This window comes from Pteropus medius, unplaced genomic scaffold, assembly GCF_902729225.1.
Source record: "Pteropus medius unplaced genomic scaffold, Ma_sr-lr_union100, whole genome shotgun sequence".
In the NCBI taxonomy this organism is placed as follows: Eukaryota; Metazoa; Chordata; class Mammalia; order Chiroptera; family Pteropodidae; genus Pteropus; species Pteropus medius.
Genome location: NW_024354503.1, coordinates 16390163 through 16416028, shown reverse-complemented (window position 1 = coordinate 16416028; position 25866 = coordinate 16390163). Strand labels below are relative to the sequence as shown.

At 52.1% G+C, this 25866-nt stretch overlaps 1 protein-coding gene across 2 annotated transcripts in view; it reads right to left on the bottom strand.

Moving 5' to 3' along the window:
* Positions 1–25866, bottom strand: part of TFEB (transcription factor EB) — a 45438-nt gene that overhangs the window by 7460 nt on the left and 12112 nt on the right. The window lies entirely within an intron of this gene.

The following is a 25866-nucleotide window of genomic DNA, read 5'->3' as shown; positions in this document are numbered from 1 at the left end:
CCTTCCGTGACCACGCTATTTAAAATTGCAAAATCCCTACCTGGTCCCCAACATTCCCAATACCCCTTCCCTCTTTCATGTTTTTCCCTATCACCGATCGACATCTTAAATATTATGCATTTTTGCTTAGCTCTTTCATTATCTATCCCCTCCTCCCCGGGAATGCAAATTCCCCTGAGGGCAGGCATTTTGTCTGTCTTGTTCCTGCCATCCCTTTGGCCTCTAGCTCGGGGCCTGAGACGGGTAGATGTTCTGTGAACGTATGCAAGGAACGTTTACCGCTTATGAACCAGGCGCTAGCCATACAACATTAAGCCTACTGTGTCCCTGAGCTTGTGGCGTCTACAGTCCAGGAAGAGAGAGACAAGTCCTCAGGCTACTACAAGTCTGTGCAGGGAGGCCCGCTTCAGGGCACCTGGTGCTGCCAGGGCCCAGGGCGGGCTTCCTACCACCCAGTACATCAGCCCTGATCTTCGATGGGTCTCAGTGGGACAGGGGGACTAAAGCCCGCAGATCTAGTCTGGAAGAGGACAGGACAGACTATGTCCTGCAGCTGGGCCCACACTGTCCCTCGCTTACTAAGTGACCCTGGGTACATCCCTTCCCCTCTCCAAGCCTCCATCTTCCCATATATCAAATGATAAGGCTGGACCAGGTGATTGCTAAGGTCTCTCCTAGCTGGATTGGGCTGAGACTCTAAAAAATGTAAGGTCCCTAGGGGTGCTCAGACTCCATACAGGTCCTGGCAGGGGCTGGAGGGTCCCATCTCAAGGATATTCCAAGAGGCAGCATGACTCTCTGGTTGAGCAGATGCTATCAACAGGGCAGGCCTGGACTTGAATCCCAGCTCTGCCACTTCTTTGCTGTGTGCCCTTGGGGGAATCACTTAACTTCTGTGAGGACTAGTTTTCTCATCTGTAAACAGTTTCTACTTCAGAAGATTCTGAGAGCATTAAATAGAAATAACGTGTCTTGTGCAGCACATGACATTTGGTAGGCTGAGTGGGTGAGTAATGGATCAGCACGGACTGACAGAGTCAGCTGCAGTGTAGACCAGAGGCCAGAGCCGCACCCAAGGGTCCTGAGAATTAGACTCAGACCTCTGCAAGTAGCCAAGGAAAGCAGCACAAGCTGACATGTTCTGCCGAATGCCAATCATTAGCGGAAGGTACTGACAAAGAGTCAATGGAAATCACCAGATCATGGAAGTAATCATAATCTGCATCTATTTAAGCATTTACTGTGTGCTGGGCCCTGTTCCGAGCACTTTAACCTGAAACATGAGGTAGTTTGGGTCATTCTCCTTTTACAGATAAGAAGAAACAGAGGCACAGGGAGGTTAAGTATCTTGCAGCGACGGGGACAGAAGCTGGGACAAAATCCCGGGGCATCTGGCTCACCAGGCCATGCTGGGGCGGGGTAGGGAGAGGGTCCAGAGACCACCACGTCTCCACGCAGAGCTGAGAAGGAGCTTGTCCCAGGTTGCATGTCTGATTGATCCAGGGCCGGGAACGGAGCCCAAGCCAGCTGACCCCCAACCCAGGGCTCCATCTACCACCGCAGTGGGACAGCAACGTCTGCCTTGAGGTCTGAGCACTCTGTGACTCTCCCTCACCTCCTTCCTCCCTTTGCTGCCCTGCTAGACCAAGGATGAGCAATGGGGCTGCCTCAGCCCCAGGGGTCTCTGCCCAGCTCCCTATAGCACAGTCTTCAACGAAAGGACAGACACCTCCCTTCTGCCCCCTTCTCTGTCCTGTAGCAGGGACACAGCTGCAGCCTCCACCCCGTTCCTGTTCCCCTACAGAGGGGCAGCCTGTCTTTGACCCCCACTGCCCACCTTCCACACCGGACCCCATATGCTCTGACCCCAGCCCAGCCATCTCTCCTCACAGACGCATCCACACACTCACACAGCGGCGCTGGGGACCCCTTCACCTCAGGAACAATCTCACTTCAGTTGGCCCCTGGCGGGGGGAGAGGGGACCGGGCCTGGCAGTGCCAGCCGGTACAGGGAGAACTAGGGGAGAACGAGCCCCTTGTTTCTCTGACAAAGGGCTGGGCTAGAGCTGATTCTGCCACAAGAACCTGGGCTGGGCCCTGCTCAGCCCTGCACTGGCTGCGACAACCTCGATTTGCTTATTTGTAAGACGGACTCAGGACTTCCTGCCCCACCACCCGCGGGGTCTGTGCGAGCCTCCTGGGAGAGGATACCAGAGATTGCGAACGGCAAGGGGTCTGTGCACCGAAGACTGTGGGTAGCCTTAGCCTGTCCGCCGTCTTCTGACAGAGGGTGGCTCGAGTGGTGGCAGAGTGAGGCTTTCCCAGCCCCCACCCCCACTATCAAAGCTGTCACAGAGCTGCTTTTCCCACTAAGTCCCACCCCCCTCCCCTGGAGCCCCCGGCCTACATGGGACGGATGTGGGATTGAGGGAAGGACCTGAGGGGATCCGAGGGCAGACAAGGTGGTCCAGGAGAGACCCTGGGCACCCATACCCCACCCCCCGAACCCCCAAGCACATCTGCTCACTCTCAGAGCCTGAGAGGCCACTCAAAGCCTTCCCCCAATGCCTGGTCTGGGCAAAAAGAACTGAGAGGAGGGACACAGGAGAACCAGAATGCCCCTGGCCCCATCTGACCTCCAGACCCACCAGGCCTGGAGGGGACCCGACATGCTTGTCCTCAGTAACACCAGGAGCCTGGGTGTCCACTACGTGCAGATCCTGGGTCTGGGGTGTTTCCTTGAAGAGACTCCTCCCATGCCCCCACCCCAGGGAATGCCCTTCTCCTGAGGGGACCGGGGGGTCTGATGCCCCAGAGAATTCCTGCCTCTGCCCAGTCCCATGGAAAATGTAGCAGGGGCTGAAGTTTCAGCCAGTGACAACCAACCCACATCTGCTCTCTCAGAACCCACAGGCTGCTTCCTCCTGCTGTTTACCCAGAACCTCCCACCAGACTCTAGCTCTGCTCTGAGTCTGGGTTCTAGCTTAGTTGTGACCAAAATAAGTTTCACAGTCTATCAATGAGGCTGAAGTCCCCGCTCTGTCCACACTGGTTGGGTGACTTTAGGAAAGCCACTTAACCTTTCTGTGCCTTGGTTTTCTCTTTGGTAAAATGGATCCAGTAGCATCACCTCCTCTCGGAGTTGTTGTGAGGATTCAAGGAGACACAGTAAGTGTGCAGAATTCTCAGCTGAAATGTCAGCCCCTGCTATGTTTTCCATGGGACTGGAGAGGGGCAAGAATTCTCCAGAGCAGGCCCTTAGGCCCTCAATAATAGGTGGATACTAGGCTCCCTTCCAAAACTATGTGCTCCTCTGGTCAGGGCCAGAGCTGGTTTCGTACCAGCTTGTGTGCGGGCCTCCCTCATCAGTCATTTACACTTCAGTATGAACAGGCTGGTCAGAAGCTTTCCCGAGGGAAGACGTGGACAGAGGGAAAGGGAAAATAAGGAGAAATCGCTGGATTCCCTAAGAGACGGACAAAGAAAAAGAAAGCTCCAGAACAGGAAAGTCTCTTATATAGCAAAAAAAAGATCTCAAAGATATAGCATTGAGTGGAAAAAGCAAACTGCAGAATAAAATGTACAGCCTTAGGCCATATAGGCAGGAAATGGGTAAATGTGTAGAAAAGATTAGAAGGATCAGAATACTTCTTGAATGCTTGCCATGGATCAGGGCTGGTCTATGTGCTTTTCAAAAATTAACTCATCTATTCTTCACAACAGCTGTACGAGGTGACTATTATTATCGTCCCCAATTTTCAGAAAGAAACGGAGACACACAGAGAGGTGAAGTAATTTGCCCAAGGTTTCACAGCTGATAAGCAAAAGAATGAAGATTTGAATCAGGGCAACCTGCTTCACAGCCCCCACTCTTTATCCACTATTCTGGGCTCCCCCAACAGCCCAAACTGTTCAGAGTGGTTACTTCTGGGGAGGGGAGGGCAAGGGGAGCGGGAGGGGGTGGTGGAGTTGGGAGTGGTAAAGAGGGCTTTTTATAGTTTCTCTATTTTTGAATCACTTAACTCTTAGGATATGATTATGTGCTATTTGTGTGATTCTTTTAAAACAAGGAAAAAGGAATCAGGGCAGGTTTTAGGGGTTTGTGAGGGGCCCAACCTGCTTCTAATCATGTCCAAAGTTGGGGTACCCCCATGTCTACCTGGAGTCTGGCCCAAGCCTTGTCCTGCTCAGCGCAATGGTAGTTAGGCCAGCTGAGGACCCTGGGTGAGGACAATGACTGGCCACCAGAGCCATGGGGCCAGGGTTGGAAGCCACATGCCAGCTGGAGCTCTAGGGCATGGATGCAGGGTCCAACTCAGTTTCTACTACAGCCTCTGGCAGGGAGGGGGCGCAGTCTTCATGCAGTGCCCCTCAAATTGCCCTTACCTGAGACAGATCCCTTCAATTGCTTGAGGGGCCTGAACTGCCATGGGAATTTTTCTGCCTTCCAGGTGATCCTTTAAAAATTGGAGCAGGAAGCAGAAAATACATATACACCACGGGCCTGCAATTCCATTCCGAAGTGTATGCCCAACAGAAAAGCATCCATGTGCCCCGGAGAGCACATGCACTAGAATGGTCACAGCAGCACTACGGATAGTAGCCCGAACTGCAAAACACCCGAGTCCATCAGCAGGAAAACAGATCAGGAAGCGTAGTACGTCTAACACCGGAATGCCCTTCACAAGGAGAGTAAACCAGCTACTGCCACTCACAGCTCGGATGGTTCTTACAGACGTGATGTTGATCCAAAGAAGCCAGACACAAAAATGCATACAGTGTGATTAATGTACATAGAGTTCAAAAACAGGCTAAAGGCACCTTCTGTGTTAAAAGTCAGGATCCTGGTTATCTTTGAGGGGAGTGACTGGGAGGTGGCACGGGACGGGCTTGGGGGCAGCTAGGAATGTTCTCTAATTCGATGCGGGTTTTGGGGACCTGGGAGTGTCAAAAATGCATCCAGTTGCTTACTCGCAGTTAGTACATTTTCTGTTTCTGTGTTATACTTTCATTACAAAATTTACATAAGAATGAGGGCAAATAATTTAAAAGAAGAGTTGAACAAATTACCCTCCCACCCAAGTGTGGCTACGACTTTAAAGTGCCTTTAGTACCAGACAGCTTCAACACAACTGCCCTAGTGAAGCTGGGTACATCCTCTTTGGAAAAGCAATTTGGCAATATGTAGCAAAGCCTTAAAAAATATCCAGTAGACCGAGGAAGTGATCCTAATGCAGAAAATGCTTTTCTGCATAAAAATGCCCATCACGTTATATAGAGAAAAATAAAAAATAATCTCAACGTCCAGCAATAGGGTGGTTAGATAAATTATGATGTGCCTCTTTCGATAGAATGTTACATTTACAATAAGTAACGTGGGGATACGTCAAATGACAAAATGTACGAAGCAAGATTGTATACAAAATCTGATCATCACCATGTACAAACATATGTAGTAAAACCTCTCTGAAGGAAATATACAAAAATCTTACTGACATCTTTGGATGATGCATGAATGTCTTGTTTTGTTTTTTACCTTTTGGAATGTTGTTCTTTTTCTATAGTGAACATGTATATCTAACTGAGGAAAAATATTTTATATGAATAGCTAATGTTTCTGGAGTACTTACTATGCTCCAGGTATTATTCAAAGCACCTTATTTAATTATCACGATTACTTCATGTGTGATTGCCAGTACCGCCTGCACTTTACAGATGAGGAAATAGGCACAGAGAGAGTGTCAGTTACTAAAGGTCACAGAGCTATGAGTGGTGAGGCTGGATGGACCCTGGCAGTATGGCTCCACCACCCTAACCCTCAGACTGACTTTGGCCTTGGTCCTGCACTTTTTATTTTAGGGATTTCCACTGAAGAAACCCCCCTACAATCGAAGGGTTGCAGCTGATCCCTGATCTCTTTCGTCCAGCCCAGGGTGCCTATGATGATAGAATGGTCTGGAAACCCCAAACACAAGCAGAAAAAACTCTGCCCTTCCTCAAAGGGCAGAGATAATTTCCTGTATTCCCAGAAAAACATATGTCTGGCGGCTGAAACAACAAAGTGTGCAAGCCCAGAGGCCAGGACGCCTGTTTAAGCCATTTATTACGTTCTGTGCCTCTGTGGTCGGAAGAAGCTGTCTTCTGATCCAGTCTGTTACAAAGTACCAGTTGTGTGGGAGCTGTGCAGTGTAGCTGGCAGTGTAGCGGAGGCGAAATCAAACTGACCACTGAAAGAAGGCCTTCTAAGCAGGTGCGGAGGCTCCCGGAGGCAGGGGAGGGACTCTGTGACCAACCGGGCAAGCTTTCAGCCTTGGGAAGAGAAGAGAGGGGAAGATTCCAGGATTGGGATTTGTTTTGTCTTCTCTGATCCCCCTCTGGCTGAGGAGGCAGCAAAGGAAGGCCTGATGAACCAGGAAAAGGAACAAGACTATCCACACAATCCCATGCCTTAGGACGAAGCCATTCCAAATTACCATGGCAGTCACAGGTCTCTGCAGGGCCTTAGGGCATCAGTTGGGCAGAAGTCAAAGAGTACTAGCGGTGGGAAGATGTCATAAGATTCCCAGGAGCCAGCAGTCCTGCCCATGAGATGCTGTGGGAACTTGCCATCAGAAGTCTTAGGCGTGACTCAATGTCTGAGCCTAGCCTCGGTCTTTCCATCAGTCAAGTGGAGCTTACCAGCTGCGGTCCCCTCTCCCACAGAGCTGTTGTAACCTAAGTTGGGATGCCCCTGCAAGGGTGAAAGCATGGGCAGATATCCCCATACAGTTGCTATTTACCGTCACTTTGTCCATGCCCACTGGGGGGCATCCCTGGACGGGTCGCCTCTTCCTGTTCCTCTTGAGTTTCTTTTGAGACAAGGGTCCCATCTGTTCTCTCTCCCTCTCTCTCTCTCTCCCTCTCCTCCACCTCTACACACACATACACACACATACACATGCACACATATCCCATATCAAGGCCTCAGGATGGGGCAGGGCATCCCAGTGTTGACCCCAGCTCTGTCGCTCCTTATAAAATAGGACAGGACAGCCTCGGCCAGCACCTTCTTTATTTCCTCTCCAAAAGCCTTGGGTTTTAAGTTTTTCTTTTCCAAAACTTATAGGTAACATAATTCACTGCACTGCTATGAGAGGTGGATAATGATGCCCACCTTTGGGTTCTAAAGAGATCATGAGCACAAAGTGCAGTGCCCACACACTGGAGATACTTACTAACACAGGTTCTTATTATGTTATCTGGCCCAGTGGTTCCCCAGAGGTCATGAAAGTCAACAGTGGGGCCTTCTGGCTCCTTCCAATATTGAAAAAGAACAAGTGGAAGTCACACTCGCCCCCTGGTAAGTTTGATTAGAAGGCATTTGGTACCAGAAACAGGAATGAGGTCAGTGGTATGTACTTTTAACATTTTTATTTCAATATTTTGGCCTTTTTCCTTTTTATTGACGTACAATTTATCCTGGAAAAATGCACAGATTTAAAATATACAGCCTGATGAATTTTTACAGGTGCATACCCACATTCAGTCACCACCTAGATCAAGATAGAGAAAGTTTCCATTACCCTGGAAAGTTCCCTCCAGGACCTCCCCGCAAAAGGGTCCACCCCGAAGGGAACCTCCAGTCTGACCTCCATCCCCATGGCTGAGTATCACCTGACCTTGGACAGACATAAAGGCTATCATGTAAGGACGTGGTCCTCTGTATCTTTTATGCAACATAATCATTCTGTCAAGTGGGAACACTGCTGGCACAGGCTTATTGACCTCTGTTTGTGATGAATAAAGGTTGGGGAACGAACAGTGAATTACAGGAGGAAGCTAAGGCTCCAAAGGGTGGTTTGTGTAATGTGGCAGCAGAGCAACACTTGAACCCAGGACGCATTCCATTCCACCATGCGGAGCACCCGCCTTTCAGGACCCAGTTGCGGGACCTCGCAGGAGGCTGCAGGGCTGGGGAAGGGGGAGAGCAGTCAGGGGCTGGTTTCTGAATCTCAGGTGAACATAGGCAGGAGGCGAGAAAGAGGGAAAGGAAGGAGAGGGGAGCTGGGATCTCCTGCTTAGTGGCCTCCAGTGCCCACAGCTCAGGCTCAGCAACCACACATCCCAGCTCAATCCGACAGGAAAAGGGGTAGGAGCTGGCATCTCCTGGCTGGCTGGCCTGTTGGTCCCAGGGCAAGGCAAGACAATGGTGCAGCAAAGGGGGCAGCTTTGAAGTCAATCCCAGACCAGAGAGACATCTGTCCTGTCCCATTGGGACTAGCTGGAGTCTGGCCTGAGGCCTGCCCCAGGAGAACTGCCACCGCGCTTTGAAGGACAGGGTGATGGGAAGATATGCAGCTGATAGAAGCATGAAAAGGAAAACCCAGAAAACCAGAAAGGTCCTGGGGGGTGTCCATCCTTGTGATATGCACGGATACTGCTCAGCCACACATGTAATCTCAATCTTAATCTCAATCTCTCTCTTTCACACAAACACACACACACGCGTGCGCCAGATCCCTCTCACCCTGCCCCTCAGTGGGCAGCTGCCTTTCTCCTGGGTTGAACGGAGCAAGGGGACTAAAACTGCTCGTTCTATTGCTCCCCTGCACCCCACTCCTGGATGCTTGGTCCACTTGAGTGTCCTGCCTGTGTCCACACTGCTTTGTTCGCTGATTGTTTCCTGGCCACCTACCAGTCTCCCCAGCTCCAAGAAAACTTCCAGAGAAGTCAGCTTTCTTCTTTGGAACCTCTACCCCATCCCACCCCTTAGACTTCCCAGAACGAGACTCAGGGCTGCTTATCCAATGACCCAACCGCTCAACCATCACCCATTCTCTCATGCAGCAAACACTCCCTGTGTCCCTCCTACGGACCAGGCATTGCGCTCAGCACGTAACTTAAATCAGACCTCATTCGTCCTCCACGAACACTTCACAGGACAAATAGCATCTCTGGCAGATGAAAAAACAAGGGCTCAGAAAGGGTAGGTGACCTGTCCAAGGTCACATGGCAAGAACACAGTTAAATGGGGATGCAAGCCCAGGCTTCTCTCAGGTGCGTGACCACCACCAGGTTCAGCACAGAGGAGGAAACCAGGACCCACAGGGGAGACCCATGGACATGGATTATTGTGGCAACTTTAGGGACCCAGCCTTTGTTTTTCCGTCTGTGGGCTTCTTGGCCAGGGAAGGGTCACTGACTCCAGGTGTGAAAGGATGCAGGCACGAGGGACACAGAGGAGCACGCCCCCACCACAGAATGGCCTCTGGCTTCTCTCCTGGCTCTCAGGCTGAGGCTCACTCCAAACCCCGCCCCAGTGCCTAAGCTACACCACTCCAGCCCTCTCTGCCCCAGGCTCCATGGAGTTCCGGACCCACAGTGCCTGCTCCTACCCCTGCTCTTGGCGACCTCCTCTCCTTCAGCGCCTGCTGCCCCATCCACACCAGCCTCTCCAGTCTCCCTGTGGCTTGTACACTGCAAATGCACTCCTACTATTTGGCTCCCTTTATAAAAGTTTAATCTGCCTCTGAGTACTATGAAAACAACTTCTTTATAACTGAAATATCCACGTTTTGCTAAATAAAAGAAGACATTGGAAGAGGAGAGGGGAACACGAAAGAGGGAAAATACCTACAACCAGGGACAACTGTGTTAAGTTCACAGAAGGTGGCCTATTATCTCCCAGGTACAAACCAACAGGCATTCTTTATTTCTCATACCGACTGCTTACTATGCCACAGGTACTGTCCTGAGTTGATATATATTACTGATTTAATCCTCAAAGCAACACCACTCACACATGAGGGAAGTAGTAATTTATGCCCCATTTCACAGAGGGAGCAACTGAGCAACAGAGAGGCAGACAACTTGCCCAAGGTCATCTAGCTTGTAGGCAGTGGAACTGGGGCGCCTGGTCAGGGACTCTGCACACCCAACCTCTGCCTGAACAGGCTCATGAGTGCACAGAGCACAGCAGTGTGCTGAGCATTGTGTGTGGGGTCCATCTGGGGAGGCCCTGAGGAGGCAGGTAGGGAGTCTTAAGCCCATTAGGGAAGGGGCTCTGGGCTAGGCAGGTAGGGCACAATGCCAGCCCCCACTCAGCTCTGGCCTCCTCCAGCATTATTCCCCAATCCAGCCCTCCTTCCCCTCAAGGCACTGCTCTCCTGGCCCCAACTCTCCATACCCCGCAGGACTGCCCCCTGCACTTCCCTGCCAGCTGCGTCCATCCCCTCACCCATCCCCCGCAGCTGCATCTGGTCTTTCTGAGTCTGGTCTGAGGCAGACAGTTGGGTTTAGTGAAATGTTCATGTGCTCTGGAGACGGACCAGAGTTCAAGTCTGACTTTGCCCCCTACCAGCTGTGTGACTCAGGACAGGTACCTAACCTCTCAGAGCCTCAGTTTCTCCATGTGTAAAACAGGATGACACCTCCCTCAGAGTAAGTGAGGGGATCAAAGGAGCCAAAGCGGGTGACGTGCCTGGCACCTAGGAGATGGTCTATGAGTGTTAGTTCCCTGGCTCGATGAGCAGTATAGGTCTGGATGGAGTTTAGATGGGAGAGGACCTTTTAAGTCTTTGCCACTCAAAGCATGATCCCCTGTCATCGCATCCCCTGGAAGCTAGTTAGAAATGCAGACTTTCAGGCTCCAACTGAGACCTACTGAGTCAGAATCTGCACTTTACCATGGCATCCTAGGAGATCTGTGGGCTGCTAAAAGTCACTTTACTTGCAGCCTTCTGGGGCTTTGGTCATCTGGTTCAAAACGTGAAAACTGGTGACATGTGGAGGAGACAGTGGGAAGGTATAGACTCCTGGTAGGGAGAGATACTTTAAGGGACAGGCAGGGCCCTTCTGAGCCTCACACTGACCCTGAGCAAACAGTCCTAACTCTCAGGCCTAGAAGCCAAGGTAGAGGTGGGAACGTAGGGCTCCAGGCTGGTTCTGCCCTGGGCACTCACTGGGTGCAGAAGGAAGAACAGTCTAGGTCTGTGGGGAAACAGTCTAGAAGCTGATATGGTTACCAGGGGAAAAGCAACCCAGACAGGCCATGTAAGACCCACACATGCGCGCGCGTGCACGCGGACACACACACACACACACACACACCATTGCACACATATGCATACTTGCCATCCCATACACACTGTCCCAGGATCTACCTGCCCAAAGAACAGCTCCAGCAGAGAGCGGATGACCTGGAGGGACAGTGTGTGCCTATGTACGTGTACCACATGTTCCCCAGGAGGCAGGGAGGTTGCTGAAGCCCACTGCAGCTGGCCTAGGAGACCTGTCTTTCCTTCACATTGCTTCGCCCATCCCTCTCACCTGACTAAGCCCCAAATCCATATGAGCAATCAGAATCCCAAGTCCTGCTCACCTGAAGTTGATAAGGACCCACATTTTAATTGGTCGCCTGCAACATGCCTGCTGTCCGCCCCCCATGCATGAAACCCACCACCCCAAAAAGCAAGGTGGAACCTCAGGGTCCCCCTGGAAGGCAGCAACACACAGTGGAGGCTGTGCCCGTCTCCCATACACACTCACACACAACAAGAGCAAAGCCCTCCCTCTCCCCAACCACATAGCTGCAGGAGGGGCAAGGACCCCTATGCCCCTACTCACAGATGGGTGACAGCTCCTAACTTTACACCCTCATTTTCAGTTCAGAAACACACCCTACTGACTTCTTTCACCACTGCAGGCTGGACCGATAGGGGTCCCCAGACTCGCGAGGGTTCCAAAAAAACCCTAAAGTGTGGATCGGAACTTCAGGCAGGCCTAGGATGCCCAAGAAAGAACCATGGACTGGGGGAGTCAGTTGAGGCTGCTACATAGTATGTGATGTCCTGGGCTTTGGAAAGGTCTTGACCCCAAAATATCTCTCCTCTGAGTTCAGAAATCCCTCCCAACCCTTTGAGAGTCACTGCGGGGAGAGGCTCCTCAACCTGAAGCTCTTGTCAGTTCACACTCCTAGGAGAGGCGGCTGACAGCTGGCCTGAAAATGATGCCCAGGGGGAGGGGGAGCGCCAGAGGGGCAGTGCTCAAGCTGGTGATCATCATCTCCTCAAGGCTGCCCTGCCTGTGAGCTCCCACCGGAAGGGGGCACCAGACTCTCAACACCCCAGAAGGTTGGTTCCCCAGAAGCCAGTTCTCTTGGCCATGAAGGGAAGGTCCAAGGGGAGGGGCCTTGAGCACCCCGCTCCACATTTGTTCCAGGGGAAATCAAGTCCTATCTTAACTATGACCCCATGAGGAAGGCAAAGTGCTGGCAACCAGGAGTGGGTGGGAGCCCTGAGAGAAGGGAGATGAGTAGGTGGATGGAGTGGGGGTGGGAAGGGGAGAAGAATTAACCAGGTTCCAAAATAGCACAGTTGGTTCTGCCTCGCTTCACCCTGCGCAATGTCTGGCAGCTTCTGCTTTCGGTCTGACTCACGCCTGGTGGGGGCAGGACAGGGCAGCCGGCACAGACAGAGGCCTCTGGATAACCACAGACAGTTCTCCCCTCACTACAGGCACCTATGGCGGGACCTCCTCTCGCCCCTGAGCTTAGGCTTCTGGGAATAGTCACTAGGGGTGCGTCACCCAGGGGCTCCCTCTCCTGAGTCCTATCTCAGTCCTCACCCACACCAGGGCTTCTCCAGTCATGGCAGCTGCCCCAGCCCCAGAACTAGGGTTTGCTCCTGCCCTGCCCAGGTACACTCCACTGGCACCCATCTCCGATCTCCATCAGGGAAGCCAGAGGAGACTTGCTCTGAAGACTAACTTCTCCCCGCACAAGAGAAACGACCTTTGACAGCCATGGTCCCACCAGCTAAAGGAGCGAATGAGCTGCTCCACCTGGCCCTATCGCCCCGCCCCCGAGGTATGAGAGAAACAGCACAGTATTCCTTTCAAAATGCACACAGCGGCTCATACACCCCTTTTTTCCCCTGTCCTTAGAGTCCACAAGCAGCACTGTGCCCTTGGCTGAGCAGAGAGAAGAACCAAGCGCTCTGGGTTCTGTTGTGTTGGGTGGGGGAGGCGCACCAGTAACTCCGCTCTCTCCTTTTCATGATCTTCCACCATTTGACTCTCTGAGTCCTACTCTTCCCCAGCTTCCCCCATAGGAGGCAACTGCCTTATGCTCTTCCCTGGATCAAAGATGCTGAAGCCCCAACCTGAGACACCAACAGAAAGCCTCATCATCGACTTCACCTCTCCGTCCTTACGCAAATCGTCTCCATCCTTCTCCCAGCCCTCACAGCAACACGCCTGCCCGGAACAAGCAGAGCCACCTTTCCATCCAAGTGAGGCAGGTACAGGACGGCTGCTGGCTCTGCCAGCACCAGCCCTGCCCATGGGCTGGGGAAGAGATGGTGTTAGTAACTAGGGGAATGATGTCAAAGGTAATGAGATTGGCCAGCACAGGCAGACACACTCCTGCCCCCACCACCCTGGCATGAACACCCTGACCAAACCTGGTTTGAAAGTGAAAACATCAGGGGGGAAGGCTGTGGGTGGTAGCTAGAGAGATGAGTCAAAGGGACCAGGATTTGGCATGCCTGCTTGCGCAGCCCAATAAGGAGTTTTCAGTGTGAATGTACTGGCCAGGCTCAGCACCTGTCTGTCCCAACCCTGTCACCTGCCCTTCGCCATCTCCCACGCCAGAAGGCCTTACCTACACTCCACTTTCCGCTCTTAACTCTTCCCATTCCCTAGGCCACAGAAGGCATGAGACTGTAGCAGTGTGAGTCTGTGGCTGACAGCAGCAGTCAAGAGGGAGGAGGCCTCTCTCCAAGAAGCAGGTACCAGGCAGAGCCTTCATCACGGACAAAGAAGGGTGCCCCTGAATAAAATGACCCCCCTCCCCCGCCCCGCCCTGTGAATTGCATCTGGTTCCCTACAGAGACACGGGGGCTGGGGAGCGGGGCATTAGAAGGCTCAGTTCCCAACTAACTAAAAGGCAGCCGTGAGGCAGCCATGGGGCTGGCTTGTGGTCCCAGGAGGGGAAGAGGCAGAGGCAGTGAGAGAAAGGAAAAGGAAGTCAGAAGAACCGCTACAATCACAGTCTCAGGATACCAGGGCTGGGAGGGAACTTGAGGGTGGCTCCAGGCTATGTTCTACCCAGCACATCTGTCCCACTTCTAGGAGAGGATGCAGCACAGAGAAGTCCACTTGCCTCAGCTGGGGCCTGAAAAGGGCTGCTAGAGTCTGGCCCATAGGAAGGACCTCATTTGTGCTACCGTGAATGCCTGGAGGGATCCTGACAGCTTCCTCTTTTTCTCCATGGCACCTGACACGTAGTAGGTTCTCCTTAAGGATCTGCTGAACACAATGAATGTGGTACTGGTGAATGGCCCCAGTGGGAAGGGTCTGCCAAGGCAGCTGGGGATAAGGGGGCGGCAACTTCATGGGCATGGAGAGAAGGCTGCTATAGGAAGAGGGCTGCCAAGAGCCACACTCCAAGGAACTGGCCAGACCACCAGACCTGGGTTTATTGAGTGCAGCAGAGGCTGTGAGGACCCCAGCCACATCCCCAGGGCACTCATAGTCAGCTGGCCCACCTGAGCACCTCCAGCTGCCAGCACCCGCATCTGTGCCAGAGCCAATGGAAGTAGCGCTCTGCCCTCCCCTAGCATCTCTCAGCCAAATAGTGAGGGGAGAGAGTGAATAAACACTCAGTTCCCTCGCCCTGCCCAGCCATGGGGTAACTATAAAGCTCAGTCTACAGAGGTCCCCAAGGAGACTGAGCCTCAGGTGCCTGCAGCAATCATTGATCTCTAACACACATTTTTTGGTTTCTGTCCCCCCCCACCCCCGCCACCCCTCATCTCCTTAGTCCACCCCACTACTGGTGCTTCCTGGGGTCACTCTCCAGGTAAACTACTGGTACTCACATCCTTGTCTTAGCCAATGAGGCCTGAGGAGACAGTTTTAACCTGAAACTGAGCGGCTAACTCTAACACTCAGAAAAAAAGGCCAGTAAAGGAGTCAGAGTAAAATGGGGGCTGGCCATCCTGTGGTGAAGCTGAGAAGCAAGTGTGTAAGAGCCCAATCAACTGGCGGAGACTGGTCAACTGGCGGTGAATGCAATGGCCCAGTGTGTACCTAGAACTTTCTCTCCTACGGGAGATAAGACTGCACTCAGAAGCAGAGTTGGTAAGATGGAGAGAAGACACAAAGATGTACCAAGGTTGCAAGCTATATGATGAAGAAGCCTCCATTCCAGGGTGGTAATGACAACATAGGTTATTGGTGGCAAATGCCAGTAGGACTAGAAACTTGGCGCTACCTCCCACCCCCAGGCTGCAACTCGAATAGAACTATAGAACTCCACCATTCCAGAACTTCAGCAGGCCCGTTCACTCGGTAGCAGAGCTGTTATGTTCTATGCTCAGAACTAGGCACTGGGGACACCAAGGGAGGCCATTCGATTCCACACTAAGAGCATGTGTTTTGAAGCAGGTAGATCTGAATCCCAGATCTGTTGCCTACTGTCTGCAGGACCTTCAGAAACCTTCTTAACTTCATGGGGTCCCAGTGTCTTCATGTATAAAATGAGAATAATATCCATCTCAGAGAGTTTCTGTCAAGATTAAATGTAAAACATCTAATATAGGTGCTCAACAAATATTTGATGGATGCATAGATATAATGGATGGATATAATGGACGTGTGGGTAAATATAATGCACAGATAGATGAATGCATGGTCGGATGGATGGATGGATAGATGCATAGATAGATGCATACATGGATAGGTGGATGGATGCTTGAAAAGAAACAAAAGAGAACAGTAGTTGTCTGTAGTCTGATTCCCATCTGGGTCAATATCCCTTTCTAAATTGAATAACAAGAAAACAAAGGCCTATCACTCTAATTTTTCTGTTAGAGAAATCTGAATCTCCATTTATCATGTTGAGAAATGCAAAGTAAGATCTTCCTGATGAGCTTTAGCCACATTATTGGAGGAGGGTATTCCCTGAGGGGTACAGGGATATGTCAGAATAGAGGGTGTCCTCCTGGCTCAGTCACCATCACACCGGTTCCCACCATGTATCTCTTTCCCCTCAAGTCCAATTCCACCCAACCTCTACCCCAGGGAAGGTGGGTCAGGGGCCAGGGAGAGGAAGAGGAAGCCAAACAAAAGCAGGGCAGAGGGAATAGGCAAGGTCAGTTGAGCAGGAGAAGCCAAGACCAGAGTGTGGATATGTGGGATGGGGGTGAGCAGGGATTGGAGAGAAGCGATTAAAGAGCAGAGAGAAGGGCTTCTGTCTTTGGAGAAATAAAGAAAGAAAATAGGCCCGAGAGAACAATGGAGCAGAAACAAAATGGACTGAGCAAAAAGAAAGAGCATTCCCTGCTCTGTCATCCCCAGTGGCTTCTCACTGTCTGCCAGATAAAATCCAAACTCCCTAGTCAGGCCTTCAAGGCATCCAGGGTCCCCATCCTTAAACAAGCCTTGGGCTCAGCCCAGGGGCCATTCTCACTCCCTCTCCCCAATGCAATCTGGGCCTCGAGATGCTGCCCCATCACCCTTCCACAGACTGTGCAACCCCCACTCATCTCTAGAAGCCCTCAGACATGTCCACTCCCATTGCCTTGGATGATGACGTGTTGACTGGTTGGTGGTAGTGGCATAAATGGAGAAAGGTGAGTCCAAACAGAGCGGAGAAGGAGGTGAGGCTCCAGGGTGGGGTAAGAGGAGAGCCAGCCTTGGTGTCCCCTTCCAGCTTCTTTCTTCCCCACCTGTCCCCATGGCCCAGCCCTGGTATTGCACAATCTTGTGGTCACTGCAAAATGCCTGGTCTGTTTGCTAAGAGGGCTGAGGTGGCACCAAAGGTGGGAAACAGGCCTCATGCCCAGGACAGACAGGGGACAAGGAGGGTGGGCCAAGGAAAAGTGAGATGCTTCAGCTCTACCCAGCCCCAGGGGGTCAGGGCTCATACGGTGGGTAAGCTGAGCCCAAAAAGTGAGAAACGGGGCAGACCCCATAAAAGTTGTGTCTGGACACCCTCCATCTTGGCCTGAAGGGCCTGTGTTCAAGGCAGAGGTAGGATCCTCTCACATACTAGAGCTGGGCTGCCCCCTCGGCAGGTTCCCCAGGAGCCTGGGAAACCTGAGGAGATGGGGCAACTCAGGACGGACTCTCAGAATAGAAACAACCGGAGGCCTTATCACCCCCACTTCCAGGGGGATCTAGGCTGGGGAAGGAGGGGCTTCCCTGCCAGCCCGTGGAGGAAAAGGAGGTGAGGGTCCAGGCCCCAGCCCTGGCCACACCTCACCTCGGCATTCCTGTGCGCTTCCAAGGAGCACAGGGGATATACAGTGCGGGTAGAACAGGAAAACTGAGGCACAAAGCTGCCTTCCAGCTCGGGAGACCTGCTTTGCCTGCCCAGCCACCAGCATTGTTCTTAGCAATTAACTACCATGCTTCTCACAAGCACATGGGGACTCTACACCCTGCTGTTCCAGTATCCCCTGCCATCTGCGGGCATATGCTTTCCAGAAAGTGGCCCGTCTTGAACTCCAAAGTTGGGCTATAGAAAGAAGGAGGCTTACCTTCTCCTGAGCCCTGACCTGGAGGTTGGGTGTACAGCATGGTAAGTGGTACAGAGCACAGATGCTGGACCTAAGGCTGCCTGGGCTTGCCACCCCCAGCTCCACTACTCGCTAGCTGTGTGAGCTTGGGCAAGTTACTGAAGCCTCTCAATGTTTTGATTTCCTCACATGAAGCGGGGATAATGCTCCCTGCTCTTGTACTTCAAGGTTGATGAGAGAAATAAATATATTCCTTGGGCTCCTCAAGTATCCGAATGGTCCCTCCACTCAGGACACACACCCTAATCTCCAGTCCTCCTTCTTCTTCTTCACCAGGGGCCCAACGCCATGGGCCCAAGCAAGGGGGTGCAGAGGAGCTGACGGAGCCACTGCTGTTGATAGAGCTGGTACCAGGCCCATGGCGGGCACGGGGCCCAGGCGTACAATGGGGCTGTGTGTGCACCCAGCGTTACCCTGGAGCAGAGCTGGGCAGGCTGGCATCTGGGGTCAGGCCAGGAATTCATGTCCCTCGAGAGGGCCTCCCTCCCCCCTCCCAGGCCGCACAGCCCTATGGGGGGCGGGAAGGCAGGCCCCACCCTCTCCCCTAGCGAGCCCAGGCAGTGGAATGGGGACATGCCTGGTGGCAGGCACTGGGGAATAGGGACTCCGGAATCCAGCCACTGGACTGGGCTGCTCACTTGTGAGGCATTTGGGACCATTATGTAATCTGGAGCCATGGCCTTCCCTGAGGGCAAAGGGAAGATGAAGTCTGTGGTGCCAAGATAGGGTGCAAGAAAAGTCTGCTGGGACCCCCTTCCCAGACAGAGGGCCTCACTCCTCACTCCTCAGACAGATGGGGACCTGGGCTCAGCACTAGGGCCCCAGGGCGCCCCGGGAGAGAAGGTGGCTCACTCCCCAGGGGAATGAGTCACCAGCTGGCTGCAGCCAGGATGTCAAGGAGATGGTGGGCAGGTGGAGTCTCTCCTCTCCCCTCCCTGGCAGGTCTTCTTGAGCTGGAAAACCACTCGGCTGTGATGGGGTACTGACCACAGCGTCCCAGCCCCAGCTACTGCAGGCTACTTCCTCTGGTGCAGGGGATTACCTAGGGCTTGGATGCGGGGTCTTCAAGACCTCCTGGCCCCCCCGCTAACTACCACAACTGTAGGCATGGACCACCGTGAAATGCCTCTGAGAGTGGTATCAGACTGCATGCAGGTCAAGGTACCTACTTACCCCTGCCTGAGAAACTGGATCTGATGCAAGCGGGGAGAGGGGACATAGGCCTCTGGTGTGCGGGAAAAGGGAGGAAGCCTGGCCACCCTATACCTAGGATTGTGGCCAAAATGTGGAGATGGAGCTCCTTTACATGAATCACTTTCCATTCTGCTCAGAGCCCGGGAAGCTCCTGGCAACAGGAGATAACCACCCTTGCTCCCTCCCTGGCCTGATTCACACACCCTCACATCCAGTCATAACAACACAAATATGTGCCCCTATGGCTACTGCCCACACTCCTAGAAGGTCACACATGAAAGTCACAGTGGTGGCCCCAGCCCAGTGGACACAGTTCGATACCTACCCTTCCCCTCACACCCACAGGCCCCCACTGCCCAGCTGAGCTATAGCTCAAGCGCACCACATCCTGGAGGCCCCATGGGGCCCCACGGCCCATGAATCTTCACCTCCAGAGAACCTGAGGACTCCTGCCTAGGAAAGGGATCAGACCTTCCACGACCAGACCCACCAAGCCCTTCACATGTATGTGTGTATGCATGATTGCGTGCATGAAAAGTATGTGTGTGTGTGTGTGTGTGTGTGTGAAGAGAGAGAGAGACAGAGACCTGAGACAGAGACAGACAGAGACAGAGAGACAGAGAGACAGAGAGAGAGAGAGACGGGCCTGCCCTGAGAACAAAAGCTGTAAGAGCCAGAAGGGGCCATCTGAAGCTGAGCCAATCACTCTCATTTTACTGATGAATGAACTGAGGCTCAGGTAGGAGAAGGGTCTTGTTGAAGTTTCTGAGCAAGGCTGAGCCTGGGCCCTGGGGCTGGCTGGAGTGGCTTAAAGCTGGTCAAACAAAGCAGTGGATGTTGAAGGCAGGGTGAGGGGAGAGAAAGGAGAGGAGGGCGCAGAGGAAGACCTGCCACAGTGTCAGAGGGACCACTGTTCTGGGCTGCTTAGCTGGTACCTCTTCATTAACTACTTTCAAATACTCCTTAAGCACCTACTACATGCCAGCGCAGCGGGAGAGGCTTTTCTGCCCAATTTCAACCCTTGTTCCTTCCTGGAAGATTTTGCTTCTGGGATTGAGTTTTGTCTTCAAGGCACCCATGTCCTGCAGGCAGCAAGGCTAAAGCAGCGCTCAAACCTCTCCCCTGAGGAGCAGCCTGGCAGCCCCCTCTGTGCCCCCACATCTGGTGGGGAGCCCTAGTACTATCTGGGCATCAGTTCACAGGGCACACCAGAGCTCCACTGCACAGGCCACCTCCCAGAGTCAGTGCGGAGTCAGAGAGCACAGACATCAGATGACAAGGAGCTTGGGAGGTCACCCAGCAGTAGAACCCCATATTCAGACAAAATTTACCCAGAGCTTTGATATGTAAAACATGAGAATGAAGCATTTCTCTGGGGAGGGGAGAGGGCTGGACCACCTGACCTCCAAGCACCCCCTGAGGTTCTGAGGAAGAGTCTGAACACCACAGTTTTCTCTGCCTTCTTGTTACGGAAGCTGAGGGGAGGTAAGTAACGCATGTGGATCCCACAGTTGAGGCAGAGCTGGGACCAAAGCCCCTCTCCAAGCCTCCAGGCCAGACTCTCCTCCCCAGCATTCAAGGCAAAGGTGCCCTATCCGCCACATGGGGAAGGGACACAGCAAAGAAAAGGCTCGTGGATTCACCTCCTGCCGTGTGCCCAGCACTGGGAAAAATGCCCCACAAACATCGGAAGCTTTATTTCCCACAATAATTCTATGGCCTACATATTATCATCTTGTAGATTAAGAAATAGATGTACAGAAAAGTTAGATTAAGAAATAGATGTACAGAAAAGTTAAGTGACTCACCCAACTCGTGAAGGGCAAAGCCCATATTCCAACTCCTGCATGCCCCTGACCCCTCTCTGTAGCCTTGCGGAAATGGCCACCATCAAGACGCCTGCATATTACCACTCCCTCTGAGCCAGATCCCAAGCTTCACCTCAGTCAGAGAAAAGCTGAGAAGCCTCCTACCCAACTCACTCCAACAACACAGCACATACACAGCTTCTCATTAGTAATAATAACAATAAAAATAATAAAAATTCTACCACCTCCCTATTATATAGCACTTATGTTTGGGTGCTTCATATATTATCACTTTATTTAATCCTCACAACACTATACTCCCATTCTCATCTCACAGATGATGACGCTGAAGCACAGAGAGGTTGATGACTTGCCCAAAGTCACACAGCTTAGAAGCAGCAAAGCCAGGACTCAACCCCAGGTAGTCTGGCCTATAATATCCGCTGCTCCTCCTTCGGTGGTAGCTTGGGGCTTGCCTCCCTCCTCTGAGGCCCCCCTCTGCAGGGGTCAGAGGCCAAGTGGAACCCCTGAGGGCTAGATGTGGGAAAGCCCACCTGATGAGTACCACCAGCTCATGTTCTCCAACTGGATAGTAACATCCAACCCACGTCCCCCTACCCCCACCCCCCGACTAGGAGCTGGAGCTAGAATGATGAGATCATGGGAGAGCAATCAATGCACAAGCATAAATTGGCTGTCTACTGCATACCCAGCTTCAAGCTGTGGCAGGTGCAAGAAGTAGAAGTCTCTGTCCTTGCTCTCCCACCAGAGGCTCCAGTCCCTAGCAATGCCCAAAGGGGTCACCCCTGCCACCCCCACCCCCTTCGGAACTGGCTGCACCAGATGTTGGCAACACTTAGAACTTAAAATAGATTCTATAATGAGTCAGTGCTAAGAATAAATCAGGCAAACAGCCCTCCTGGACAGGACACTCTCTGCCAGAAAGGCACCACCTCCTTCCACCTCCCAACCCAGCCTGGCTGACCCCTTGGCCTTTCACTCGGAGCCCCCCACAGTCCCCAGAGGACTTGGGGTATTTATACCCCAACTGGCATGTGGACGGAGCCGTGGGCATGGCCACATGCTTGCCCAGGTGGCCAGCCCCGTACATGAAAGGCAGGGGATGAAAGGAGCAGATCTGGAGAAGACCACCCTGCTCAAGGCAAAGCTGTTCTGAGGCACCAAGACGCCAAGACACTTGGGCTTTCTTCCCAGCTCTAACACCAACTCCCTGCAGGAAACCAGGCCTTCATGCCCCAGCTCTCCTCCCCTCATGTCTCACCTGTGAAACGGGTCCCTAGGGTCAGCCACACTGGCCCACTCTACTGAGTCAGGAGGGATAGCAATCTACCAAAGGGCAGCCATCAAATGTGGGGATGTGTTGGAACTTAGGAGTCCAAACCATGCCAGATCCCATGGCCAGGGGTCTCCCTCATTTCCCCATGTTCTTCTCTCATCAGCCCCAGAAATGATAAGAATTGTTAAACTCATGGACATCTGCACGTGAATTGAAAATCAATAGAGCACAGTCACATACGATGTTAAGCTGAGCCTCTTAATAACTCCAGATGATAGACAAGAGGATGAGTTTCATTACACAGTTGAAGAGACTGGGGCTCAGAAAACTGAATTAACTTGCTGGGGACCCTGCTGCGACTGGCATGAAGCCTTACTACCACCCCCCAGCCAGGAAAGTATCTTCAGGAGCCCATATGCTGGGTACAGCCGCATCTCCCAGCAGTGCCCAGAGGGAATGAGACACCCTCTAATGCTGCTGAGAGCCAGAGGGAGGGGGCCAGGAAAGGGTGAAGCACCTTTAGGAAGGGAGCAGCACCTCACACATTTCTCTGAGAAGAAGGGAAAGCAGGGAGTGTCCTGAGCACAGCACTGGCCCCGGATTCTGGAGCCCTGGGGTCTAGTCCCAGCTCTGTTAGAAGAAATAACCGCATGATCTGGGGAAATCATTTCCTAGGCTACCTTCTAGATCTCTTCCTCCATCTGGAAAATGGAGCTTTGAACATCAGGCCTTTGAGATATCCTGGGGTATACCAGGACCATATATTGGGGGTACATAATGAATATTAGTGTATGAAAGGCCCTGAGAAGTCCTGCATCAAAAAAAAAATTTTTTTTTTCTTTTTTTGACTCATACTCTGCCATATCTGTCCGACCACCAAACCCTTCTACCATTAGGAAATGCCTGAGTAACTTTGGGGTCTGCAATTCAAATGCCTGCGGGGGCCAGCAGAAAACATGAAAACTTGAAGCAGGCCCAAACAAGATGCAACAGGACCTTGCAATTAGCTACAGGCCCTGGGGGTTTGGGGAGTTTAGTGCTTCTGTTCTATGAGGGCCTCCCTCAGGACCCACCCAGGTCTTTAATCCCATCTGATCCTCAACAAGCCTATTGAGAGGGGCAAGGAAGGTACCAGTACCCTATGTCACACAACTGAGGAGACTGGGACCAAGGGAGAGCAGAAAACTGATCCAGGATCACTCTGCAGGTAGGAGAGATGGTGAAGTAGATCACACTTATTGCTCCCTTATTATGCACTAAGCTCTTTACCTCTATTATCTCATGTAATTCTCCCAACAACCCTTTGAGGAATGCACTGTTGTAATCCCCATTTCACAGAGCTAATGGTAAGAAAGATTCAGTCACTTGTCCAAGGTCACATGGCTAGTAAGTGGTACAGCACAGATTTTAACCCTGGCAGCTGGAATCCAGAACTCATGCCCTCAGCCCAGCTCTGCCACTTACTAGCTGGAGGGATAACCTTGAGTGAGACACTTAACCATTCTAGCCTCAGTTTCCCCACTTATAAAACAGCATAACAAAAGACCCATGTAGTAGGTTATTTTGAAGATCATATTTGTAAATATAAAAAAGTGCTTAACGAAGTGCATGGCACATGGGAGGTGCACAGTATATGTGACCTATCAGTAAATACCACACTCTTCTACGGGAGCTCCCACCTGAGCCTCTGGGCTCCAGGCTCAGCAGGCTGGAAGCTTCCCTTGGCCTCCTGGAAACTGGCCTTTGCCAGCCAGTCCAGGGCACTGCCTCCTCCATCTGGCAACACTGACCTCCAAGCTGGGGCTCCTAAGGCGTCCCATGTAGGTAGGAATTCTGAAATTTGGGGTTCCCAGACCCAGGCAAACCTGGATCTCATCCTCTGAAGTCTCTAAGAGGCCACTACTCCCACAGAGCTAGGAATATCCCCAGCTCCGCATGGGTCACAGGCCTCTCCCCACCCTTGCCCCACAGCCTCAGGTCACAGGGTAAGAGGCAGGGGCCTCTCCAGCCGGGCAGCTGATGTCCTCATGATCTTCTCCAGCTTTCTCAGTGTTAGAGATGACAATAACAACCCACCCAGGGCTCTCTATACTTCCTACAGACAGCTCATCGATGTTAGGTCACAAGACGAGCATCACTACCCATAAGGCTGGCTGCTCAGGGGATAGTGAGCCTATTTTACAGGCAAAGAAACTGAGGCCCTGATTCGCCCTGGACACAGATCTAAGTAGTATAAAGGCTTTCGTCTCCTGGACCAGGGCTCAGGGCTAAGTCAAGTACCAGGCCAAACCTACTAGACCAGCTGGGGCAACAAAAAGGAGGAGAAGGCTCAAGAGACTCCCAGGGGCCAAAGGGGTGGGGAGGAAATGGTTGAGCCATGGGCCCTGGATCTCATCAGGTCACTTTTGATCCTGCAAGTCTTAGGTATATGAGAGCATCAGTAACCCTGAGTCTTCCTCTTCTCTACCCCAGCCAGAGGAGATGGGTACAGCCTTTGCCCAGAGCCCTGAGATGACCCTCACTCACCCCTCTCTCTAGCCAGCATAGGCACCTCCGCCAGGCCTGGCCTTGCAGCACTCCACTGACAGGGAGCCCCACCTCCCAAGGTGCCAACCATTCACTTCAGCCATTGTCTCCTCTCACTGGCCCCATCTAACATGTGTCGTCACCCAGAAAGCACTCACTGACCACCTCACCCTCTGCCTCTGCTGACCCCTACAGGGCCCACTCACCCACATACACCTTGCTAAGAACTGGGCCCTGACTCCCCAGTCTAGACCCCGATCTGCAGTGCTGGGTCTTGCACTCATAGGTGCTTCATAAACACTGCACAGGAAGGAGACAATCTCTAAGGCAGCGGCCCCAAATATTTTGATCATGAAAAATATTTTTTTAATTTGATCCAGTACATACAGAGAGAGAGAAAGAGAGTGAGAGTGAGAGAGAGAGAGAGAGAGAGAGAGAGAGAGAGAGAGAGACAGAGAGACAGAGAGAGAGAAAACGTATACACATGAACATGAAATAAAAAAAAGTTGCACAAAACAGCCCTTATCAATACTGTGCAATACAGTTAGATTTTTTCTCCTTTTCATTTAAAAAAATGTTCATTAAGACCCACTAAACTGATTTCATGGCCAGATTAGGGTCCAATTAGGAGCCCAGTGCACAGTTCAAATAATGACCCTCTAGGGATATCTCTGGCCCAAACTCCCTGCCCAGCACCTGATCCCCTCTACAACAGGTGCCTAATAAAAGCATCCATTTGCGGGACACTTACTCCAGGCCAGGCCTGTGCTAAGCATCTTACTTTGGTATCAAATTTCATCCTCAAGGATATTAGGACTACTATAACCCCCGTTTTACATGTGAGGAAACTGAGGCCCAAGGTCACACAGTAAATGGCTCTGACAGAATATAAAACCTGAAGTTGAGCCACATTCATCACTACAGTACCACCAGCTGCCCACCAGCTGGTCTTTAGCCCCTCTCTTAAGTTCTCACACTGGCAGGAAGCTCATCTCAAAAAAGTCTGCTCCAATTCCATCTACTAAAAAGCCATTCCCTATGGTAACTTAATTCTTTATACTGACTGCCTACTTGATTGGAGATGGGCTCGAGCCCACAGGCTATGAGGTCAACCCTCACAACCCTTACAGGAGACCCTGCTCCCTCTTCCACATCCACCTCTAGATAAATTCAGAGAAGGGGCTGGGATGAAGATAGGGGTCCACCTCCTTGCTAAGGGGACCATTACGCTGTCCCTCCTCACTGATATCATTGCCCGAGGCAAGTCACTCAATCCCTCTGTGCCTTCAAGTCCTCATCTATGAAATGAGGGTGATAACAGCACCCACCTCACAAGGTGACTGCGAGGGAGGGGCTGATACAGGCCAAGCATTTGACACAGCACCTGACACGAAGTATGGCCTGGGAAACATGAGCTCTTATTATTATCCCTAGTTCTAACTCAAATCTCCACCATCAAAAATAATCGCCATGAACTCTG